At 49.9% G+C, this 16,445-nt stretch overlaps 1 protein-coding gene across 1 annotated transcript in view; it reads left to right on the top strand.

Annotated features, from left to right (window-relative positions):
- Window positions 1-16,445, top strand: part of LOC144136587 (uncharacterized) — a 148,177-nt gene that overhangs the window by 45,435 nt on the left and 86,297 nt on the right. The gene's annotated exons all lie outside the window — the stretch shown is intronic.

Genomic DNA, 16,445 nt, shown 5'->3' with positions numbered 1-16,445 from the left:
GTGGACAGGACCTCGCAGCGGAGTGGTTCATCTACTTCGGAAGCCGTGTCACCCCTCCCCCTGTAATGTACGCGTGCGGCCAGCAGTGGTTCTAAGCTCAAGCATACGAATCTAATCATATGGCGGAAGCAGCTTCACCATCTCCACCGCCGCATACGTCACTTCGGTCAGGTGTCTATATATACCATGCGGTTGCGCCCCCGAAGCGTTTGAAGAGATTTATTTGCCTAGCCATGGTCAGCGTCTGCAGCATTGCGTAGTATACGCGCGATGTTATGCGCCGTCCTTGTTGCTTCTCCGTGCGCTCAATTCCTTTTTCAACAACGTGGTCTTGCGTAAACCCCTGTTATGTGTCTGAGGTCCACGTAGACAAGGTGCCGTTTCAGCTCCGCTGATATCCGTAAACGATATCGGCAGGTTTCCTGTTGAAAGCGCTGACAACCCGTAGAGTGCTCCTGTTTCAGTGTACTGATATGCGCTAGTCGACGCCATGGCCTACGCCAGCCGTAAAAGTTTCCTTTAGGTTACCTTCTCGGTTACGCATATGGGCCAACCTTGTTTCCGGGGTTCAGTGCTCACACTAAATGCAATGTCTTTTACATATGATGCTAAAACAGCGTAACGCTGCTCTCTTCCCATAATTGTGCCTGGCGACGTGACATGCGCTGCCACAGTGTTAGCTGTCATTTCTGCACCGCCTACAGCGTCACAGTGGTTACTCAGTGCTTCCTAAACTGCCCATGGCTGACTTAGAAAGTTGCTCGTATTTTGTGCCTTTCCTCCAGTGCCCCTCCGTTCGGCGTTGGCCCTTGTGTCCCAAAAGGCGTGAGGCGCCTTGAGTTAGTTTGTGTCTTCTTCCAGTCATTACGATAACGGTCACATGAGAATGGATGGGTCTCCGTCACATGACAATCGCGGCTGCCGACACAGCAGGGCCGACGAGTCATGCGCAGCAGTAATTAAGGCATCGTCGGCATTCAGAGTGGCTACACGAATACAATGACCTTGGCTGAACGAATCAGTTTTCCCTCCTGGCAGAACATCCCGTGTTTGCTTCGCAACTCTTCTGAGCAATATAATAAGTTCATATACGACATTTTGATCTCTAATATCCACCTGTAAGCTATTGCTCAGCGATGATTGTTAATTTCTCTCCACACACGGATGCATGCTCAATCTAGGTGATTTGCCAGTACTTCCCTGGTCACTCTGCGTGTCACTGTCGTTACTGTTGATGCCCGATAGGGGTGCGTGATCGTCCACTTACACTGACTAACTTTTTCGCATAATTCTTCTCAGTTTCCTTATCGTTTCGTGTTAAATTTCTAATTTGGCCTCTGGATATCACAGCAGCGCATCGACTATCTCATTTTAGCACCCTTTCCTTCTTCCGCAAGTCCTCAGCTGATAAAGAACAGCGAATGTAATGCAGTTCAGGATTATTCTAGGCTGTAAAACAACTGAAGTGTGCAGGAAATGGCAATGATGAGAGAATTTACTCAGTTGAGGCGCTAATGCCCAAAGCCATTTGCTCCGTGCTCGCCGATGACTGCTACGGATAACGTACCGGCCATTTTGCACAGAACGACCTACGTTCTGCTGGAACGATATCGGCCTCTACGCTCACCGCCTACGCAGCTGAAGCTTCCCACTGGAGTCGATCGGAGGTCAGGGCTTAAGTTCGTGCACCTGCCTACAGTCTTTATTAGCGCCTGCACGGCAGATTCTGTCTACACGCGCTGACCTAGAATTGGTAGTCGTCAACGTCCCGATGGCGCTTCAACACAGCAGGCCTGCCGGCTGCGACAGTAATGCCATGCAGGGTACGGGGTGATTGTCTGATGACTGGTGCTGCTTTGCTGAAATGACCAGACGCTAGAAAACTTGAGCAAACCCGACTTTGCATGCAACTTTTTGCAGGCACACAACCAATATTTTCAGGAAATCTTGCAAGCAAAACGAAAACTTGGGCACTATCCTCTATCAGCCTAGCAGGCCTTAACGTGTCTCCTTCGCGACGTAGACATATAAGAATCGAGCCGATCCAAAGGTAAGCGAGGACAAAAAAAGGTGAGACAGGAGGGGGATGACGGCAGACATCTTGTTTCGCACGAACATCTCAAAGTCTTGCTCTCGACCTCGATTGGCAGTCAGATCAAGAATGGCAGCTCGGAACTTTTATTGGCAGTTGGCTGCACTGATTTCGCCTTGCGGGTGGGGGACATTTTCTAGGTGAATTTTATAATCCGCTGCACAGCTCAAGAACGAAGCGTGCACTTGCCAGAGTGTACTCGCGAGAGGCCGTGACAGGTGTAAGGTCTTTCAGCGGGACATGATAACAAAGAGCTGCCATCGTTTTATGGGCCTCTTTTGATGGGAATTTCCCACTCTATATTGAGTCATATTTTTCAAGAGCTTTAAAAGGTTCCCAACGCACTTGAGAAGCACCGAGACACACACACACAAAAAATGGCGTTTAAAGACGCTTGTTAGTTGGCGCCAGCGCAAGACCTGCTGATCGACAGCCTATCAGGTCTACAATACAGACAAAATTAAAGCAACAGCAACATTATTGACAACTCCCATTTTTCTGTGTGCTGCAGCTCAGCGTAAAGGACTGAAACTCTAATTTGAAGTCTGCCGTCTTGCTTCGCAGCACCTCTGCCACATTCCTTTTGTCTTTGCAGGTAGTGATCCACGGAAGAGAAATGCTTGAAAGACGCAGAATGAATGCCCAAATAACCGTGCCTTACTGCTATATTAAAATAGGTCTGGCGTAGATATGTGCGAGCCTTTGTACATAAATATTTCCGATTTCATTAATATCACATTTACCCAGTGACTGTTCTGGTTGCATCCGGAGTCATGCTGAAATAGCATGATCAAACAAATCAATTATCTTGGTGGAGGTTTGCTGGCTAGCGCACCCCATGCCCAGGACCCCTCCAGGAAGCCGGGACTCCAGCCCGCTTGAATCCTTGAAAGTCGAAGTTACGCCCACCCACCAAGGTAGCCGGCGGCTGCAAGGACTGCAACCAGAGTTCGGGCCTCTGCAGTCTCGTCCGACCGTCAGAACACTGACCTCCGATTCAGCGCGACCATCAGTGCCCACGCAAACCCCGGTCTGCATGCCGGATGCCATTCCTTCGCCGTCCATCGTGCAGCAGCAGCCACGCGAGACACCCACCTTTCAAGGTTTTGCAGGCGAGGACCCGGAGAACTGACTCGAAAAGTTCGAGCACGTAGCTCAATACGACAGGTGGGCTGACGACTCGAAGCTGCAGCACGTGTTTTTTTTTTCGCTGGAGGGTGCAGCGCGTACTTGGTTTGAGAACCGAGAGGCCACAACAACAACGTGGGGTTCCTTCAAGACTCAGTTTTTGCAGGCTTTTACCACCGTCTTCCGGAAAGTACGTTCCGAGCTGCTCCTCCAGACACGCGTCCAACTACCAAACGAGAGCTTCGTTTACTGCGAGGACATGGCGAAGCTCTTCCGCCGAGCTGATCCCAATGTGTCCGAAGAGAAGAAGCTGCCTTTTCTTATGAGGGGCATCAAGGAGCAGATCTTCGCTGGGTTAGTTCGAAGCCCGCCCAGAACAGTCGCCGAATTCGTTTCCGAAGCCACTACGATGGAAAAGATGCTCGACATGCGATCCAGACAGTACGAGCGTCCACCGTCACTGATGGCTACCAGCGGTGTCGATGCTTCCAGCCACGACGTCCTTCGAGAGACCATCCGGACCGTCGTACGCGAAGAGCTTTAAAAGCTCTTTTCAGCCCCGCAGCCGCCGCAGGTTTCTTCCATTTCGGACATTATTCGTGAAGAGGTCCAACAGGCGCTCACGCCGCCAGACCCTCTTCAACCGTACACAACACCCAAGATGATGACATACGCCGCAGCCGTTCGCCGTCCACCGTTGCCTCCAAGTCGCCCCGATACACCTATCCACATTCGCCGCCAGCCACTCATTCCTCACCCTTCTCAGGTCCCTTCTCAGCGACGTCTGGCATACTGCCGATCATCGCCCTCTGTGCTATCACTGCGGTGGGCCCGGTCACGTCTACCGCAACTGTCATTACCGACGTATGGGTCTGCAGTGATATAGTGCCGATGCTCCCCGACCGCAGCGTGGTGAATGGCCTCGAAAAATAAGCGATTACCTGGGCGCGGCACCCGAAGCACCATACTGTTATGCTCGGTCGCCGTCTCCACGTCGTTTCTCGTCTCCCCGACGTTATTCCGCCATTTCGCGCGGAAGGTCTCCTAGTCCCCGTCGGGAAAACTAGAAGCGGCAACCTTTGGGCGTAAGGTTGCTCACCGGCGACACGTCCAAGATCCTCCACCGCTGCACAGACATGACCGACCGCTTCTACCGTACCGACGATCACCAGCCCGATAACACGCCTCGCCGCATCAATTCTCCACTGCAACGAAACCGCCTGGCGCCGCACCGCAGCCGTGACCGGACTCCGCGACGTTCCCGTACACCTACGGCTACAACTGGTGATCTGAACATTTCAATCGACGGTACCGATCTCACCACACGCCAACTACTCGGTAATCAGTATACCTTTTGCCGCGACTCTGGACAAGGTGACCACACCTTGAACGGGCCCACAGCTTCGTACTGCCGGGGGCCATTTGATGACCCCAGCTGGCAAGTGCACGTCACGAGTGACCATCGAAGAGGACACGTACCTGGCTACCTTCACCGTACTCGACCAGTGTTCCCGGGACGTAATCCTCGGAATTAATTTTTTTGACAGAAAATACGCGGTCATTGACCATAAATCAAAGTTAGTGACGTTCTCCACCGAGAACGCAATCCACAGTGCTTCCAAACGTCCCGCGGCTCTTTACATCATTGATGACTTCACCAATCCCCATCGTTCGAGCGTTGTGGTATCTGTCGGCGCGAAGACGCTGCGGAAGTTTGAAGGTGTCGTCGAAAGCCAACTAATTATGGTTTTCAACCGCTGTCTTTCTGTCGCCGGAGGACTCGTTTGCCTCGAAAAAGGAGAAACCGAAGTATACTGCTTACGAATTTTGGAGGTGAGCACCAACATCTGAGCCTTGGGACCACAGTGGCCCACATTCATGGTATCGCCGACATTCGACGAGCGCCCAGCCTTACCATGGTGTCGTCAACAGAAGTTCACACCAATTTTCCCGACTTCCAGTACATTAACCCCGCGCTTTCGTCGCAGCGGCGAGGCCAAGTAGAAAATCTCATCTAGCGCTACGGCGATACCTTCTCGACTTCTTCCCGCGTCGGAAGAACACACTTGGCCAAGCATCGGATAATTACGGATGACGCCGTGCACCCTCTCTGACAGTCACCTTACCGTGTGTCTTCCACTGAACGCGCCGCAATCAGCCGTCAAATTAAGGCGATGCTTCGAGACGTCATTCAGCCCTCCCGCAGTCCCTGGGCGGCATCTGTCGTCCTCGTGAAGAGAAAAGATGGTAAACTGCGGTTTTGTGTTGCCTACCACCGCCTAAACAAAGTAACTAAAAAAGATGTTTATCCCCTTCCTCGAATCGACGATGCTCTCGATCGCCTTTGCTATTCAAAATGTTTCTCATGCACGGACCTCAAATCAGGATATTGGCAAATCGAGGTAGATGAACGGGACTGAGAAAAAACCGCATTTATTACTCCGGACAGGCTCTATGAGTTTAAGGCAGTGTCATTTGGTTTGTGCTCTGCACCCGCAACGTTCCAATGGCTGATGGACACAGTTATGGCAGACCTGAAGTGGCAGACATGCCTCGTCTACCTTGATGACGTTGTTGTGTTCGCCTCAACGTTCGAGGAACACCTTCGACGCCTCAAAGTTGTGCTGCAAGCCATAAATTTTTCTGGGCTAACGTTAAAAAATGAGAAATGCCACTTTGCTTACACTAAGCTAAAGTTCTTTGGTCACGTCGTCAGTTACAAGGGAGTTCGGCCGGACTCAGAGAAAACCAAATCTAGTGCAAATTTCCCTCCACCGCAGGACCAAACGACAGTCAGCCGCTTTCTAGGATTATGTTCCTACTACCGTCGCTTTGTGAAAGATTTAACTCGAATCGCCGAGCCCCTGACGCGTTTGACGAGGACAGACACGCCTTTCACGTGGGACTCCCCTCAAGCAAAAGCATTTGAAACTCTTCAACGCCACCTGCAAGCACCTCAAGTTCTGGCTGACCTCGACGAAAACGCAGATACGGAGCTTCATACTGACGCAAACAACGTCGGCCTGGGTGCCGTTCTGCTTCAAATCCACAGCAGTCGAGAACGAGTCATCGCTTACGCCAGCCGCTCTTTGTCTCACGATGAAGCTAACTACTCAGCAACTGAGAAAGGGCGTCTAGCGATAGTGTGGGCGACGTCGAAATTTTGACCCTACCTTTATAGAAAACATTTTACTGTAGTTACGGAGCATCATGCGTTGTGTTGGCTCGCGACCCTCAGAGATCCGTCAGCCTGCCTTGTAAGATGGAGTCTGCGCCTCCAAGAATGCGACATGACAGTGGCGCGCAAGTCCGGCTGGAAGCACTCGGACGGCGATCGCCTCTCGCGCGCCCGGGTCGAATCCCCAACGGAGGACGGTAACTACGACGACGACGTCACCTCAAATGCGATCAGTGCCACGAGCCTCGCTGAAAAACAATACGCCGACCCGGAACTTCGGCACCTCCTGGAGTTTCTTAACTGTACCCGCCCGACTGTTCCGAAGGCTTTCAAGCGCTCGGTAGCGTCACTCTGCGTTTGCCGTGGTGTCCTTGTGAAGAAAAATTTCGCAGCAAACAATCAGCAATAGCTTATTGTCATACCGACGAGCCTACGTGACGAAATCCTTCAAGCTTCACACGATGAACCAACTTCTGGACATTTGGGTGCAGCCCGCACGCTTGCAAGGATCAAAGAGAAGACTTATTGGCCGTGCCTTCAGTCGGACGCTGCACACTATACGTCATAACGTGCCGAGGCTGTCAGCGTCGCAAAGTGCCCTCAACAAAACCAGCTGGATTCTTCAAGCCTATAGCATCACCATCACGACCTTTCCAGCAGGAGTCGGGATGGACATGCTGGGCCCATTCCCCCTTTCTCATTCGGTAAGCAAGTGGATCATCGTGGCAATTGACTACCTGACACGATACGCGGAAACATAAGCTGCCAAGCGCCACAGCCCTTTGACGTAACAAAATTTTTCATCCATCAGATCGTTTTTCGTCACCGTGCACTGGAGATCCTAATCACCGACATGGGTACAGCATTTATGGCTAACCTCCTGCAGCAGATTTGACGCCACAGTCATACAGACCACTGAAAGACGACATCCTACCACCCTCAGACGAACGGTTTAATGGAACGATTAAACAAAACGCTAGGTGACATGCTCACACCAAGCGTCAGCAATCAAGCTCGGATACTGAACGTCATCATCGAACCGCCCCCTTTCCCAAGCCATGGATTCGTGACGTCACCGGCCATAACCCCTATAAAGACTGTCCCGCACCCGAGGACCTTCAGTGGGCACGGCGAAAGCGCTTGGCGCAGGTCGTTCACCGTGCGCCTCATCTTCTTTGTACAGGTTGGTCACAACTGTTCGTTTCATAGTGACAATAGGTTTTTAGTTGTTCTGCCGTGCCCTCAACTTTATATAAGTATAGCCTATGATTGTTTTTGCTTCTGCAAACTGATGTTGTGTGGCGATGTTGAGGAAAATCCTGGGCCAACAGTTGAAGAAATGTTTCAATCCTTGATAGAAGGACAACAGGCAATAAGAAATGATATCGCGGACTTGAAAATGCGCCTTGAAAATACAGAAAAAGCGGTCGATTGTTTTGACAAGCGTTTGACTCAGTTGGAAGAAGACGTACAAGAAAATACGAGCACAGCTGCTACCGTGGTCACAACTGTATGTAAAATGGAAGAGATACTAAAATCACAGAAAGCCAAGATGATCGACCTAGAAGATCGAAGTAGGCGATTAAATCTGATAGTTTTTGGCGTTCCGGAAATTTCCAATGAAACTTTGTCACTCTTACGTGACAAGGTATTAAACGACGTCTTTCTGAATAAATTGGGCTTGAGCTGTTCGTCGGTGGCAAGAATACATAGGCTTGGGAGGAGTTCAGATGGCAAGCCGATTATCGTGTATTTCCAGGACTACACGGAAAAACATTCAGTCATGCAGAACGCATTTAAGCTAAAAGGTTCAAACATTTCTATTCAGAATGATTACTGCACTGACACGCGGCGCAAACGCAAACTGCTTTGGACTAGTGCGAAGGCAGACAAAGATAGCGGAAAAAAGGTTCAGCTGATTCACGATAAGCTGCGAATTGATGACCAGTATTTTTCTTGGGATGATGCCTCCAACTCCCGTAAACAGATTTCTGGAACTGATAGTACACCGAGCCGCAAACAAAATTCTAGAACGAACAGCTCAACGTCCGAAAGCTAGCTCTTGCAGGCGCACCAGCTCCGGCTTCTCTCATTCAATGCCAGAAGTATTGTAAATAAAACGGATAAGCTGGAAGATTTGCTTTTGTTATATGACCTCCATGTCTGCATCTTTCGGAAACTTGGTTGCACGAAGCCATTCGCGACGACGAAATAGTTCCGCCGAACTATCATCTGTACAGAAAAGACAGGGGTTCTCGCGGTGGCGGTATTGCAGTCATAACAAAATCCAGTGTTCATGTAACAGTTGCAGATCAAATCAAGGAACACGAAAGTTTACTCTTGAAGGTATCTATCTGGGGAATGTCGTTTTTTTGTGCTCTGTATATCGGGCCCCAGGGGCTGATGACTCTTTTATGCATCAGTTGTATGATCATCTTCTGAAACTAAAGGGAAAAAACTTAATAATAGCAGGTGACTTTAATCTACCGTGTCTAAACTGGAATCGTTTAAACTATGGTTCATCGGTTTCTGGTGACTTGGTGATAGATATTATGTTCAGCCTGGGCCTCCAGCAGGCAGTGTATAGTGATACCCGTGGAAATAATATTCTCGATCTTCTATTCCTGAGCGAAGTATTTTCTGATGGAACAACAACGGTCGAGCCTGGTATATCAGATCACAAGCTGATATCTTTTTGCTGGAAAGTTCCTGCGCAGAAGCACCAAGATCATAGAACAGTTAAAACAATTAGAGATTTCACTAAGGCAGATGATGTTGCGATTATAGATTATTTAGATACACAACTTGATATAATCGAAAATAATGTTGAACTTTCATGGCAACGTTTTGAGGAGACTGTAAAGTACTGTACGGAGCACTGTGTCCTTTTAAAAGTAGTTCGAAAACAGCGCCTAAATCCTTGGATAAATCGAGATATTACTAAGACCAAGCGTAAAATAAAAAGGCTGAGAAAGAGGAACAAAGCGACAACCCCGCAGATTACGCAGCTGAAACAAGACTTACTACGAAAGGTAAATTCGGCTAGAGATGAGTTCTACAGCTTGAATCTTGAAGAATTTATTTCTAGCGATCCTAAAAAGTTCTGGCTGCATCTAAGCCAGAGAAAACAACAGATACAAAGCATTAACGTCAACGGAATTGAAATAGAGGATGCGCACTGCATTGATGAATACTTCAATGTATATTTTCAAAGTGTGTTTACAGAATGTGATCAGTGTGAACTTTCCAGTACAAGTAGCCCATCGGTAGATAATATTTTAATCAGTCGCGAAGGTGTCCTGGCATTGCTTCTAAATATAAATACTAAGAAGTCAGCTGGGCCCGATAACATTCCTAATGCTTTCTTGAGGCTATATTCTGAGAAATTATCTGAATTCATTTCTAATCTTTTTCAGTTATCCTTAAAATTAGGTGCAATACAATCAGTCTGGAGTAAAGCACGTGTTGTGCCGGTACACAAGAAAGGAGACCGCCAAACTGTTTCAAATTACCGTCCTATATCTATTACTAGCTCGTGTTGTAAGCTATTGGAACATATTGTCGCTGGTTTTATACAAGAGTTTTTGAAAGATCATAGCATACTATCACCTTTTCAGCATGGTTTCAGGAAAGGACTCTCCACTTTAACTCAACTCGTAACAACCGTACATGAGCTATCCCGCATACTTGATTTATCTGGACAAATAGATGTGCTCTTTCTGGACTTCAGCAAAGCTTTTGATAAAGTTCCCCATGCAAAGCTATTACATAAATTAGATAAAATTGAACTCCCATTTGGTATCATACAGTGGATATGTGCTTATCTCAAAAACAGAAAACAGTTTGTTGATATTAGGAATTGTACTTCCAGAGCTCGTCAGGTCACCTCAGGAGTCCCTCAGGGCAGTGTCCTAGGACCATTGTTATTTTTAATTTATGTTAATGACTTGATTGATGTTATTCCTGGTAATGTGTCCATTCGGTTATACGCGGATGATTGTGTTATCTTCAAGGAAATTGTGTCTTATGATGATTATTATGTGTTGCAAAGATGCCTTGCTGAAATCATTGACTGGTGTTCCAATTGGGGAATGGAGCTCAATGCGGAAAAAACTGTACCTTTACGCGTAACAAGAAAAAAATCTGCTAGCATTTTTCCGTACCAACTTGGAAATAGAACAGTCCTCGAAGTCGACAAATACAAATACCTTGGCGTTACCCTCAACAATAAGCTTACATGGTCAACTCATATCTCGGATGTTTGCTCAGCTGCGCTAAAAAAATTGTGGTTCATAAAAAGAAAGCTTAAAAACGCGCCTGTAAGGACTAAAATGTTAGCCTACAATGCAATAGTGAGATAAAAGTTAGAATATGCTTCCGAACTCTGGGACCCGCATACCATGAAAGACACAAAAGAACTTGAGCGAGTACAGAGAAAAGCAGTGAGATTTATTTACGGGAAATATGCCAGGAAGGATTCGCCGTCCTCAATAATGTTAGAAAATAGATTACAGAGACTCGAAATACGCATAAAAATTAATCGTCTTGTACTACTACATAACACTCTTTCTGTAAAAAATAATATGACGCTACCAGCTTCCGTATGTCGGCCTTCTACGAGGAGAACACGACACAGTCATGAGTATTTGCTTGCACCGATCTTCGCGAAAACAAACGCTTACAAGTACAGTTTTTTCCCTCGAACGGTGAACGATTGGAATTCACTTCCCATTAGTGTATTTCGGTCTAACGACTTCATGGCTGCATTGCAAAATCATTTTTGTGCAAGTTAGCGATGTTGACATTATCATTTGTGCTTCTTTTAGTGCATTATGTTCATTTCATGTTGCATTGTATACGCTTTTCTGTGTTTTCTTGTTTGTGATATGCCCCTCCTGCTTGGGCCAAAGTATTGGCCTGCAGTATTAATAAATAAATAATAAAAATAAATAAAATGTATGTCGACGTTCAGCACAGAACTTGGGACGAAGTGCTCCCATACGTCACCTTCGCATACAATACGGCCGAGCAGGAAACGACAAACATGCCACCGTTCCGTCTCGTTTACGGCCGCGACGTGACCACGATCCTGGATGCCATGTTACCGGATGTGGACGACATTGACCCGAATGCGGATCTTCACACCTTCCTGCACCTCGCTGAAGAGGCTCGTAAGCTGGCCAGAGTGCAGATTCTTGACCAACAATGCCGCGATGTCCAACACTATAACCTCCGACGTCGCGATGCTCGGTACACATCAGGAGACCGTGTGTGGGTCTGGTTTTCCATTCGCCGACGCGGACTTCGCGAAAAGCTCCTCTGCCGGTATTTTGGACCCTACAAAGTGATCAGGCCAATTGGAGACCTCAACTATGAGGTCGTTCCTGACGGCTTTCAGAATTTTAGGGCGATCCCTGCACCCTGAGGTGGTACACATAGTCCGTCTCAAGCCTTACTACGAGCGGTAGCGGTAGAGCTGGACTTTCGCTCGCACATCATGCTAACCCTAGTGAACTTTTTTAAACACACAGGCTACGCATTGGGACGATGTTCTTTCTTTAGGGGGCCAGTGACACGGTGCCTTCCGCATGTTCGCTTAGCGCTGACCTGAAGCACGCACCGCCTCAAAAAGAAGAAGAAGAAGAAGAAGAACAAGAAGAACAAGAAGCGATCTGGAGCTGTGGTCAAGACGTTCGTGGAAGCCCGCCGCTGTCTCTTGTGATCAGTGATGTCCCGCATTCACGCGTGACAATATACAATGGGTTTTTCAGGCACAAAGCACACAGCACAGCACGACACAAAGCAGAAAGCTCAGAACGGCGTTCACAGACAGTCAGCGGTTCCAGCAGTACCAACCCGAAGCACGCGCTCGCCGAGAGCAGTTTCGCTGCCGCGCGGGCACTTCGTCATCGTTACAATGGCCCCTGGCGGAGCAGGAGCCATCCTGGCGACTCAGGGTGTGGTGCACATCACGGGTTCGTGGTGAGGCTTCAGGCGGCTAATGTGAACGGTTTCACGGCCATGGCGGCGGTGGTCAGAGGAGGGTGTCAACGGTTCCACAGCGTTGTTCACGGGAGAACTCTGAGAGACAACACGGTAAGGGCCGTGATATTTGGCGAGGAACTTGGACGACAGGCCAGTAGAGCCAGAAGGGGCCTAGAGCCAAACAAGGGAGCCGGCAGGTAGGCGGGTAAAGGGTCGACTAGAATCACTGCGTTCTTTCTGTCGATGTTGATCGTGGCGCGTGACGGATCGGGCTAGTTGGCAGCATTCTTCGGTATACTGACCGATTTCAGAACAAGGCGAGCAGTGAGAGGCATCAGGATGGTAAGGAAGAATGGTGTCAAGCAAGCAGGTAGGTTCGCGTCCGTAAAGGAGGATGAATGGCAAAACCCAGTAATAGACTGGACGGCGGTATTAGAGGCGTATGTGACAAATGGGAGTACGAGGTTCCAGTTAGAGTGGTCGGGAGTGACATACATCGTGAGCATGTAACCGAGACTCCGATTAATTTTTTCGGTCAGCCTGTTTGTCTGAGGATGGTACGCCGTGCTTGTTCTGTAAACTACGCGGCATTCTTGTAGGAGCGCCTGGACAATATTTGATAAGAACACGCGGCCGCGGTCACTAAGAATCCATCGGGGAGCACCGTTGCGAAGAACGAGGTGACGAAGAATAAAGAAAGCTTCTTCGCTGGCTGTAGCCGCTGAAAGAGCGGACGTCTCGGCATAGCGCGTAAGATGGTCGACGGCGACGACAATCCAGTGGTGACCAGAAGTAAAAGGCGGCAGAGGCCCATAAAGGTCGATGCCCACACGATCAAACGGACGGGCAGGGCAAGGTAAAGGCTGCAATGAGCCGGGAAGGCGCGCTGCAGTAGTTGACTTGCGGAGTTGGTAGTGAAAGCATGAGGGAATGTGCTGTTGTAGAAAGGTGTACATGCCGCGCCAGTGAGGCGCTGCGAGCGCGCGGCCGCGTTGGACGTGCAGCGCATCGACTCCGCCAACTTTCCGCAGGAGCCGCGGAAATATTGCTGTGATTCCCAAACCAATGTGCTCATTGCAACTGTGAACACATCCGGCATCTGGAGACATCATTCTCATCCAGGTGGGTCCAATTTTCGCCGTTGTACGAGTGTTTCTTCGTCTGCTATGTGGACGCGGATCTAAGCCTGACGGCTCCAGCTCCCCGGGCGCTGGCAGCGGAGGACGCTCGGCGCACCTGTGACAACATGGCCACCGAAATTCTTCACGGATACGACGCTACAACTCTGTCGTGGGCAAATATCCCCGCAAGTCACCTTGCGGCCCCAGTGGAAGGACTTTCACCTTCGCAAGAGGCCGCGTTCCAAGTTATGCAGCGACGCCGTCGCCAACAAGGCAAGGATGGGACCACGGCTTCAGGCTCCACACTTAACTCGCCGAAAGGGGAGAATCGCGCTTTCTCCCCCAAGAAGCCTACGAAGAAACAACAGACACCGGCATCTTCGTGGGTGCCCAAACCAGGTGTGCGCATGCAACCAGGGGACTATGTCGTAGTAGTCAAACCTACAACGACGGTCTATCTAAAAACAGCCTTCCAAGCCGGTGAGTTGGGCGCTGCCCTCACTCATCACGCTCGACCAACTCAGCCCAACGCCCTAACTATCTCCCCTAGTTGGGAACAGAACCTAGTGGTCTGTGGCACGCAAGAAGAAGAGGTATTCCGACGCCTGCTCACAGACTTTCATCTCCCCTCTGGTCAGGGCCTCATTGCCATGCGTGGACATGGAAAACTGACTGGTGATGTGTGTCGTGGGGTTATCACGGTGCACAACCGTGAAACTAGCGAATCACTTCAAACCAAAATCCAGTGGCGTGGTGGTGAACTTGTAGCCATCCGCAAGCTGGGAACCACCAACGTAGCCATGCTCACTTTTGGGGGCTCCACTGTCCCCCGTTTCGTGCACTACAACTGGGAGCTTACCCCAGTTCGTCAATACAAACGTACAATCCCAGCATGCTACCGGTATGGCGAACTGGGCCATTGAGTCGACATCTGTCCGGCTCCAGTACGCGAACGCTGTGGCCTATGCGGCCAAAATGTCGGCGCCATTGAAGAGGGAATGGCACCGCACGACCGCAAGCCAATCTGCTTTGTTTGCGGGGGTAGTCACCTCACCAGCTCCCGTGAATGTAAAGGCAAATTCCGAAAACTTCATTCACCTGGCGGGCCCACTAAGCGGGCTAAAGGACCACCACCACCAAGACGCTCGGACAAGGCAGCGAACACGCCACCCGGCGGTGCCAATCAACACGCGCAACGAGGGGATCGCGCCAACACCTCCAAGCAAGACAACGACAAGGAACGCCAGCAACTGGCACCATCACAACCCAAGAAGGCCGCGCCATCAAGCGGCGGCACCGGGAACCCAGCGCCCGGTCCACGTCAGCAAAAAGGCGTCGTCGATCGCGCCCCACTGCGGGAGCCAAAACAATCACAGGTGGGCAGTTGGGGCAAGTCGAGTGGCCTCCCAGTCCTCCCCGTCTTCACTTCCCTCTCCCACTTCCACTAACCCCCCTTCGCCCCTCGAAGCTGAACTTAAACGAGAGCTTGCTCTTCTCCGGGCACAGAATGAGAAGCTCGAAGCCAGACTTAACGCTCTGGCCACTCAAAACTCTTCTCCTATGCCCTCCCTTACGAAGGATGACGGTAACATAACTGAACGGGTACCCTCGCCACCGACTGAAACGCACCATCATGCCCTGGAGGCCCGAGTGGCGGCTATCGAAATCATTGCTGCACAGCTTCCTCAACTCATAAATGCTGCCATTACTGCCCAGATGGATAGCATAACTGCCCGCATCACGCGCTCGGTATCAGTCTTAACCCAGAAATGGATTCTCGAAAACCCACGTCTCTCTAAACGCGTAGGACCCCGTAGGGTTCCCACACGCCCCACAAAACACTCTCGTCGTAATGAAGATTCCGATAACGAGGAATGCGTCCTCCGCACGGCTTCGGGCTGCAGTGGATCGAACCTCTTTAACACAGCAGCATCCTTCACCCCCTCAACCTGTGATCATGGCCCCCAATCCTAGATCGCGAGCACCGACACAAACACATCCCTTCACAGTAACCCAGTGGAATTGCAGGGGCTTCAAGGACCGGTGGAAGCGAGCCTACTTTCGCCTTTACCTTGAGACCTTTGAGTTCCTCGTGGCCGTGGTCGCCCTTCAGGAGCCCGGAGCCAACACCAAACTCACTAACTATCAGACTTTCCAGAGGGACACACAAACCTGCATCCTAGTTCACAAAGACTATACAGCACAAGACGTCACCCTCCCATCGACCCCTGAATACTCCTATGTCATGGTCACGGTTTTACATTTGCGAAGCAAAGACCCCTCGATTCATGTGCTTAATATATACTGCCCCCCAAAACTTAAAGACGTAACTTTTTCTAAGCTCTTTACAGAAGCAATGCGCGTGGCTGGACGCGACCCCCCGTTCATTGTAGGAGATTTCAACGCTCCATGTCGGCAATGGGGCTACCTTAGGGAGGAACCCCGAGGCAGAAAATTGGCGGAACTAATTTCGACTCTCGGTGCAACCCTCCATACCGATCCGGCCAACCCCACTCACATGGGCAACTCTGTAACTAGGAATACATGCCCAGATTTCACCCTTACCCGCAATATTCGTCACGCAGACTGGCTTAACACCCAACACACCCTTGGCAGTGACCGCTGCATCATTAATACGACCATTTACACAAGGCCCCTCAAACGCCGCACAACGCAAGCCCATATTCCCGATTGGACTAAGTTCCGCTCGACACTTCCCTCTGTCGACATCGTTCACTCGGGATATCAAGAATGGGTGACCTCTCTAATGACAACTCTCCGCAAAAACGAACAATATATTCAGCTCACTGATTCCACCCCTGAAGTAGACAACCATCTTCTCCATCTCTGGGAAGCCCGCTGCAGTCTCACTTAACGATGGAGAAAGCAGAAACACAACAAGAAACTCAGACACCGCATTCTTGAACTCACCCACAAGGCT

The sequence above is a fragment of the Amblyomma americanum genome, chromosome 1 (genome assembly GCF_052857255.1).
Source record: "Amblyomma americanum isolate KBUSLIRL-KWMA chromosome 1, ASM5285725v1, whole genome shotgun sequence".
Taxonomy (NCBI): Eukaryota; Metazoa; Arthropoda; class Arachnida; order Ixodida; family Ixodidae; genus Amblyomma; species Amblyomma americanum.
This window is presented reverse-complemented; position numbering and strand designations above follow the sequence as displayed.